Source organism: Danio aesculapii, chromosome 12 (genome assembly GCF_903798145.1).
Source record: "Danio aesculapii chromosome 12, fDanAes4.1, whole genome shotgun sequence".
Taxonomy (NCBI): Eukaryota; Metazoa; Chordata; class Actinopteri; order Cypriniformes; family Danionidae; genus Danio; species Danio aesculapii.
The window spans coordinates 35,447,726-35,458,003 of NC_079446.1; positions in this window are offsets into that span (position 1 = coordinate 35,447,726).

The window sequence follows — 10,278 nt, forward strand, 5'->3', positions numbered from 1 at the left end:
GTTTAATGCAGCACTTCTGGAGCCTCCAAGTATAGCTTGCAGTTCAGTTTCTGCAGTTCTGCGTTTTTCTTGTGGGAATTGAATCGTTTGTCTATTCAGTGTGTTAAATCGTGTTTTAGGCCATTTTGCTTGTAAAAGCAAACCTGCTTAATTCTGCAGCTCTGAATAGAAGGTGCTTTTCACCTCCAGGTCTCCCTAACAGTTATACAACACTTATTTATTATTCTATATATTCTAAATTAATAGTTATTAAGATTGATACGGTTTGGAATTGGCAAAATGACTTCTGATCAAAATATATAAACTTGCATAGTAATTTTGTATGTGCACAATACACACACACACATACACTACCGGTCAAAAGTTTGGTGAATCATATTATTATTATCATTATTATAATTATTATTATTATATTAGTAATAAAAGCAATAATGACTGGAGTAATAATTTCATTTGAAACTACATGCAGTAGGAAAGCAATTAATATTTTAATAAATATTTAACAATTCTTTACATTTAATAAATGCGGCTTTGATGAACAGAATAATTTTCTTTAAAAAAAAAGAACATAAAACTGACCCCAAACTTTTGACCGGTAGTGTATATAATTAAACATTTTATGAACCCATACACATATCTACACGCATAAATACTGTACACAAACACACACACTTGCATGCATACTGCATGATGTGACCACTCAAATTCTCATTTTGAGTAAAATGTTAATATTTGTTTTATTCTGTGAAGATTTCTTTCAAATAAAAATCATTCAGAGCATTTTTTTTTCTTCAGAAAATGACAATATTTTCTCCAAGTCGTCACATTAGAATTATAAGAATGTCTGACATTCTTGTCAAAATGGAGTTATTGACATATTCTTATGAAATGGCAACTTATTTACATTATGGGATGTTTTTTTAATAAAGTTGTTCACATTTTAGGACTTTTATTAAAAAAAAAAAAACAAAAAAGGGTTTACCTACAAAGTGGAACTGTAGCTTGGCTCTATAAGGTTCTTTCTGTGACCCAATCAACATTTCGAATGCACACACAAGGACCAATCAGGATCAGCTTTCTTTGTCATTCCGCCGGACTGCTCCATTGACAGCGGGAAATACCAGAAAGAAAAACAAAATCAGAATTGACTAAATAATGCTGCACCACACAAAATTAAAAAACCTCACTTTTGGCTGTTCTAGACAATCTTGTCAGCCGTCAAAAATCCATTAAGTTTATTTATTTATTTTGTTTTGTTTTGTTTCTTAAAGTCTCTATGAACTGGATGCTGCGACCATTATTTGTTTCAAATTGTGATGCAGTTCCTAGAGAAACGGAATATTAAATGACAAAGTGGGCGTGGCTTGTTTGTTCTTCTGCAAGCTGATTGGATGTAGTAAAGAAAGCATTTTATTCAGAAAGATTAGGAAAGGGGTTTGGGGAGAGTTAATACAACCTAATAGACACCCCCTCCTCACCATTTCTGCATGATTAAATATGCATGATTAAATATGTTAGCCACGCTCATTTGCTAACATATCAAAATCTAACAAATTATCTGAATAAAATAGGCAGTTGATTTTCAGATTTTAATTAAAGATCAGAAGGGCAAACCATTTATTTTTTCTTAATGACATGCACAGATGAATTGTTCACCACAAAACAAGCAATGTAAGCTAAGAAAATCATATGGTATGTTTTGATTTCTTGGGGACTTAAAATTACAACAATAAATATTACCAAATTATTACATGAAATTAACATCTGCACTGGACAAAATATTTAGCACAGCCTTGTTTAATTTGAACAAGAAAAAATATTCATCCTAAACTATTAAATAAATCTTATAGAAAGCAAAAATTTTACTTTCTCAAACATCATGTTACAACCCCATTTTAAAAAAATTAATAAGGACTTTTTGTAATTCTTGAAAAGTAATGGTTAAATTAATTATCTGTCAGACAGAACTTCTACAAAGTCATTTTCCGTTTGGAATTTTAAGTTTCTATCTGCATTCGCCCTGCTTTTTCTTTTACCCCAGTTTGCAAATTTAAGAGAGTTTTGATAATTTACATTTAGAGTACATTTAGTGTCTCTGTCATGTTAATGTATGAGAGAACTGTTACACATACTGTTTGCTATATAGAATGCAAAACCTTTGAAGATCAACAGCTCAAAATCATTTAGAACGGAGACAGAACCTTATTGTTGCAAGGTGATGAAATATTGATTTCTCTTAAAATTTTAGTTATTTTTTTGTAAAATGTAGAGTAAAACAACAATCCTGTTTTTATCAAATGCATAAATATAAATCTAAAGAAACTGAAAATGTCATATAAATTCTTTTTGACTATATATATATATAAGATGTTTATATCTAGTTAACAGTTATAGTTATCATCCAAGATGATATTTTGACAAAATAAGGGAACACTTTATAACTACACACTATGAATCATCTATTAAGCAGTAGCGAATAGTTAATTCATAATTTGTTAAGCATTAACTCTACATTAATACACGTTAGTAAGCAGTTTTCAAATACAGCTATGAATGCTGTATTCTTGACATAAGCACATTTATTATGTGCTTATTAATTGTATTTTCATACTTTACTACTTTTTAATTGTTCATTACTAAATTCAGCGTTGCAGCATTTACAAACCATTTGTTAGAGTTGGTGGCTTTTAGAATAATTCAGAATGAGTTAGTAAACGATTATTCAACAAATGAACATCTATAGATTTTATTTTTAGGAGCTGTCACTGGCGTAGTACCTTTTCAAAAGGTACATATTTGTAACTGAATGGTCCATAATGGAACCTCAGAGGTACTTTTTAGTTACATTTGGGCCCTAATATGAACCTTTGAGGAACTTTTATGGACTCTTTAGGTAATATTATGTATCTTTTGAAAAGGTACTGAATTGGGTAGACTAAATTGTCCATAGTGTATGAGTGTGAGTGAGTGTGTATGATTGTTTCCCAGAGATGGGTTGTGGCTGAAAGGGCATCCGCTGCGTAAAACATGTACTGGATAAGTTGGTGGTTCATTCCGCTGTGGCGACCCTGAATTAATAAAGGGACTTTGCCGAAAAGGAAATTAATGAATGAATGAAAAGGTACTGCTCCAGTAACAGCTCCTGTACCTTTATTTCTGAGAGTGTATCAGTGATTACTCTGTATGTTAATAAATGCTTTATTAACTCAACTTCATGCAGTTTTGTGACCTAATCTAAAGTGAGGAGTATTTATGCGTTGTAAACCCCTAATAAATGACAATTAAAGGCTCAGTATCAAATCAACAATAAATCTTTGTAATCTTATTTAAACAATAAAATGACTGTAAACTTTAAACATTGCCGAATAACACGAGTGTCACAATACAATTAGAATAATAAATACAACTAAATTAAATTGGATAAAACAACAACAATATATTAATTTAACAATATATTATGATACAACATTTCAATGTTATTTAGCGAAGTGACACTCATTTTATTTTAGTTAAGATTGCAAAGATTCATTTTTCACTTGACAGTTTCATTTGTGTCTCTTCAAATGAATAGAAAAGAATAAAGTTTACTCATTTACTCTCTTTTTTCCCTGTTTAGAATATAACTAATTGCCTTTCATTGTCATTTATAAGGGATTTATAAAGCATAAATAGTCCTCACTAGATTAGACCAGAAACCTGGATGAAGTTGACTTAATAAAGCATTTATTAACATACAAATGAACTATTAGTATATGCCAGAATAATAAGAATTATTAATTTGAATAGTTTATTAATCATTCACTTACGCATTCTGAATGATCTTTAAAAAACACCAACGAATAACTGGTTTGTAAATAAAGCAAAACTTAATTTAGTAATGAAAAATGAATCAAAGTATGAAAATACAATCATTAAGCACATTAAACAATAATACAGCATTTGTATCTGCACTTATAAACTGCTTACTAATGTCTGTTTATGTAGAGTTAATGCTTAACAGATAATGAATTAACTATTCGCTAATGCTTCATTAATGATTCATAGTGTGTAGTTATTATAAAGTGTTTCCGATAAGAATTAAAAAAAACAAATTCCAACTTTTTATCCATCTATTTAATGCACGGTTGTGTTGCAAACAAATCTAGTTGTTCAATCTAAAACGAAGTCAAACAAAATGAAAGAAAAAACACACAAAAGAGGCCTCAGTTGATCAATTGGATGAAAAATTGAGGTCAGAGGTGGTTAGATTCAACTGACAGGGACCCACTCACTCTAGATATGACTACGAAAACTAAAGCATTTCCTTTAAAATGTGCTGTTTCTTTGAACACTGAATGTGAGGTTTTCTGCATATAGCTTCAGTGTAATGTAGATCAGCGCACCTGTCAATGCGCTGACAGTGGAGTGTGAAAAATGGGTGGCAGATAGTGAAAACATGGGCGTGATCTGCATATGCTGACATTTGCTGGTTTTGCTAAGCCAATGGAAATAATTTAAACATCATGCAACCCTTATTCAGAGCAGTTTTGGTACATGTGCCTGAAGATTTATTAACAATCTGCATGACTGAAGTTCAATGATCTGAATTGGATGCCTGCCACTCACATGCAGATACATGTGTGTGTGTGTGTATGCAAGAATCAGTCTTCAGTGATGTTTGTATAACCTGGGTTTTGTCTCGCCCCCCCTCGGTTTTTCTTTCTTGAAAGAATGTCAGATGCCTGACTCTAAATAGCAGCTCAGCATTTTTGGTGCATCACAAGGCAAACAGAAAAGAAAGGCTGAGATATTTGTAGGTTGGAGGCAGCGCAGGATAGGAGGATGAAAACATCTGGTTTCTCTGAAGGCTTCACACACGGCACGCTTCCACACTGCAGATGATTGTGTTTATGATTATTAGCAAAGACCACAGTGGCTCTGATGAAGAACTTCTGAATCTAATGCAAGGTGAGAGAAAGGCCAACGCCTGAGTGTTAATGCAATAACACATGAGCTGTATGTGTCACTACAGTCATGACATTTCATTAGTTTAGGGGAGTAAATTTAGCCTCATCTGACTTCACAGCATTCTTTATTAGCATGATGGTAATAAAGCTGCTTTCATTTTTTATTTATCTGAAACATAAGCTAATTTTCCAACTTAAATAATAATAAATAAGTTATAATATTATAATAAAAAGTAGCAATCTATTTTTACAACAACAAAAAACCCCATCTGACTGGAATTGTGTAGATATTAAGGTATTTGAGTACATTTTTTAAGTGAAGCTTCACAAACTAATTTCGAGAGGAGCACGTGATATGATTGACTACAGCTGATCCTCATTGCTAATCATTAGCTAGCCTATCAGATTATTCTAAAACTACTATAAATATCCTGTCTAAACTTCATTCCTTATCTTCGTTTTTGGAACCCCCCATCCCCCCCCCCCCCCCCATCCTTCCCTTCTCCCTCCTCCTCTTTCATCGGGCAACACGGTGGCTCAGTGGTTAGCACTGCTGCCTCGCAGTAGGAAAGCCACAGGTTCAAGTTCTAATTGAGCCAGTTGGCACTCCCTGCGTGGAGTTTGCATGTTCTCTCTGTGTTTGCGTGGGTTTTCTCCGGGTCCTCCGGTTTCCTCCCACTGTCTAAAAACATGTACAATACAGTCACAAGCACTTAACGCATACATAGCAAAAGGGGGCACTCGAGAAACTCCTGATCTCGTATCCCTCCTAATGCTCATTGACCAGGCAGGAACCTCGGGCTCATCTATCTGCGAGCTCAGGGTTCTCTCCCAGGACAGCATGCCAAACCTGCTATCATAGTCGAGCATTATCTAAGTGTGAACTCTTGAAATGTAATTAATTATTTGATAGTAATTTAATGTAATAAATTGTATTTGCACATGAAATTTAAGGAATTAGCCCAAAAGTATGTGTTGAATAACAAAAACTAGCCAAATTAAAAAAAAAAGGCTTACACTTTTAAAAATAAATCGAGACGTTGGCATTTCTTCATTTGTTTGGATTTACTTGATGTATGAGATAAGCATTTCAGAAAAATTTTCTAAATTGTTTAATTCTGTAAAGGTCTGAAAACATTTCTTCCAAATATCCAATGAAATAGTTGACATTTAGAGTTTATTTATTTTTTAGAAAATAAATGTTGGTCAGAATAACAAATGCTAGCATGTGTGATTGAATTAATTCCAACAAATATTCATTTCTTAATATTTCTGAGGTTAAAACATGGGTCTTGTGTTGTTTATAAGTTAGTGTAAACCTAAATATCATAACTTTTTGCTATTTTATGCAACAACATTTTATAAGACATTCATTCATATTTTTCGGCTTAGTCCCTTTATTAATCTGGGGTTGCCACAGAGAATTGAACCACCAACTTATCCAGCATATGCTTTAAGCAGCGGGTGACTTTCCAGCTGCAATCCATCACTGGGAAACACCCATACACACTCAATCACACAGGTACACTATGGCCAATTTAGCATACACAATTCAGCTACCGCATGTCTTTGGAGGAAACCCACGCGAACACGGGAGAACATGCAATCTCCATACAGAAATGCCAACTGACCCAGCCGAAGCTCGAACCAGCGACGTTCTTGCTGTTAGGTGAGAAGCACCCACTGCGCTACCCACTGCGCCGCCTTTGTAAGACATTTTATTTTCAATTTGATTTAATATGAGTTTAAATTATCTTAAATTAGGAAGATTAAGTGCGAATTGAGTGATTCGTCCCTCGGCAACGTTACATTTACACGGTTGATTCATTCAAGAATGAAGTAACGGCTCTCTTTTACGAATTGATCATTGAATCATTGCAACACCGTGTCCAACAACAGCTTGGCAACGGCTTTAAAGGTAATGTTTTCTCTTTCAAACAGTTGACCGTGTCTAAACTTACTGTTTATTGAAATGTTGTGTAAATCAATACAAAGTGCATTCTTGTTATTCGGGACAAAACATTGCTGGTTTGATACTGCTTATATTATTATTATTTTAAATGTAGGATACAGGCCATTCATTAATAAGTTTAATCGATATTTTTTCTAAAAACAGTTATTTAAATAAACATGTTTAATCAGCTCTGGTAACGTTAGATATTCAAAACATGACTATTCTAGCAGTGGTAGCTAACGTTAGCATGCTAACTGATAAGCTGTGTATTTTTGTCGCATAACTGCTATCTGCTGTCTAGCTTCAAAGTAATAATAACTGACCTTGCAAGAAGTTTCTAACATGTCACAATCAGTTTTCAGTTAATTAAGTGCAGAATCATGCATCAGTACACTTTCTTTATTTAAATAGAAGACTAGTCACACTATATTTTAAAATAGCATCAAATAATGCAAAAGTACGCAAATTAGACCACTGGTTTGTTCACCCTGCAAGCAGTTTGAAAACGATTCCAACATTGTTTTACTTTATTTGTTTGTTTGTTTGTAATAGATGAGGTGTAAAATTGGAAGATTCAACAACAAATTCTGAATTGTGAGAGTCATGGCTCAGTGGTTAGCACTGTCGCCTCACAGCAAGAAGGTTGCTGGTTCCAGTTGGCATTTCTGTGTGGCGATTGCATGTTCTCCCCGTGTTCGCATGGGTGTCCTCTGGGTGCTCCGGTTTCCCCCACAGTCCATGCGTTGTGTGAAATATATGCTGGAATAGTTGCCGGTTCTGGATAAGGTTGCAAACTCACAATTGCAACAAGGACAAGTAACAGTTCTGACATTTTCGTTCTGACATTTTCTTTCTCACAATCATTAGCCCTCCTGTGAATTTTGTTTTCTTTTTCAACTATTTTCCAAATGATGTTTAACAGAGCAAAGAATTTTTCATATTATTTCCTATAATATTTTTTTCTTCTGGAGAAAGTCTTATTTGCTTTATTTCAGCTAGAATAAAAGCAGTTTTCATTTTTAATTTTTTAAGGACAATCTTGGAATCCTCACTTCTCCCTTTAGAATTGTGTTGTTTTTTCTCTGCATTGTGAGAATAAAAAATCTAAATTGTAAGATTAAAAAGTATAATTTTATAACCTGGTTAAAACAAGCATCCATACTATTCTCACCTAATTAGAAAACCTATTAAAACGTTGAGTTTAAGTTATCTGTAGCAGTGATCGCTGACATAGCTTCCAGCTTGGGTGTGTCGCTCTAAAAAAATCTCCCAAACCATTTTTTAATTCCACCAGCGACTGCCTTTCGCTCCTTTTGGTAAGTGCTCTCATATGGTTTTCATGGTTTTACATTCAGTAGCTGCTTTTGAGGCTTATTGTAACCAGACCTTCTATTAGCAGGTCTCAGAGGAAGCTGAATGTCTATCAGATTAATGGAAAGTTTTGCTCTTAGGCAATAATACCCTCTTTTCTCTTGAAAACCGGCTTTCACAGTCCAAAATACCTCTGTAATCCTGTGAATTTGTGTGTGTTGGCTCTCAGTGCGCTTGTGAGCTCCCTCAGCTGTGCTTACTAGGAAGAAACAATCCATAGTGAAACTATTTTGCCGGAGAGAGAAAAAAATAAAGAGGCAGAATATCTTTGCGCATTGGGCTATTTTACAGGCACAGGTTGTTTTCCTGAAAGTCCAGCTGAGCTCAGGTTTACGTGTGGACCCGGGCCCTTTTTTTGCTGATGCTTTGCCTGGAGACAGGCTTCTTCATCGTGTGCCCTTTCTCAGCCCTCAACGGCGCTGAAGGAGGGAGTGTGTGTCATATCGTGTTGAAATGCCTTTGGTCATATTTCAGAGGAATCTGTCTCTGCTGGCACCATGAAATTATTCGGCAAGCCCCTGCGGTGTGTTGCTTGCAGTGTGTGTGTGTATGTGTGTGTGTGTGTATGTGTGCAAGGGCATTAGCGAAAGAGATTTTTATGACCTCAGGGCATTTCTCCTGATATGAATGAATCTGTGTGTATGTCAATCAGTATGGTTACTGGGACAACAATATTCCACAAATCTAGCATGTAGATAACAGAGATTTCTGATTACCTTAATCTGACTAAAGTCATAGCATACTTTAAGCATCAAATTATGAATTATTCCTATTTTAGTTGCATTATTTTTTTTTCAGAGATGAAAAAACAAAACAAACAATAGAAACAGTCAGATACAGGCAAGAGTGTGTGTGCATTCGTGTTGTGTGTGCACATGTAAAGGTACTGGGTGGATGGGTCAAAGTACATAAATAAGAATAATATAAATATAAAATAAAAAATACACAACATATTTTTATACATACACTCACTACACTATATATATATACATACATACACATTCACTGGCCACTTTATTAGGTACACCTGTCCAACTGCTCGTTAACCCAATTATCTAATCAGCCAATCACATGGCAGCAACTTAATGTATTTAGACATGTAGTCATGGTCAAGACGATCTGTTGCAGTTCAAACTGAGCATTATGGAGAAGTGATTTAAGGTGATTTAAGTGACTTTGAAAGTGGCATGATGTTTGGTGCCAGATGGGCTGCTCTGAGTATTTCAGAAACTGCTGATCTACTGGGATTTTCATGCACGACCATCTCTAGGGTTTACAGAGAATGGCCTGAAAAAGAGAAAATATCCAGTGAGCGGCAGTTCTGTGAGCACAAATGCCTTGTTGATTCCAGAGGTCAGAGGAGAATGGCCAGACTGGTTCCAGCTGATAGAAAGGCAACAGTAACTCAAATAACCACTCAATACAACTGAGTTATGCAGAAGAGCATCTCTGAACACACAACACATCCAACCTTGAGGCGCATGTGCTACTGCAGCAGAAGAACACACTGTCAGCTAAGAACAGGAAACTGAGGCTATAATTGGCACAGGCTCACCAACATTGGACAATAGAAGATTGGAAAAACGTTGCCTGGTCTGATGAGTCTTGATTTCTGCCGGGACAATTAGATGGTAGGGTAAGAATTTGGCGTCAACAACATGAAAGCATGGATCCATCCTGCCTTGTATCAACGGTTCAGGCTGGTGGTAGTGGTGTAATTGTGTAGGGGAATTGAGCATCGTGTCATTGACACAGCCTACTGTGTCAATGTCTCAAAATAGAGAATTGTTGTTGACCATGTCCATCCCTTTATGACCACACTGTACCCATCTTCTGATGGCTACTTCCGGCAGGATAACACGCCATGTCATAAAGCGTGAATCATCTCAGACTGATTTCTTGAACATGACAATGAGTTCACTGTACTCAAATGGCCTCCACAGTCACCAGTTCTCAATCCAATAGAGCACCTTTGGGATGTGGTGGAATGGGAGAGTCATGGATGTG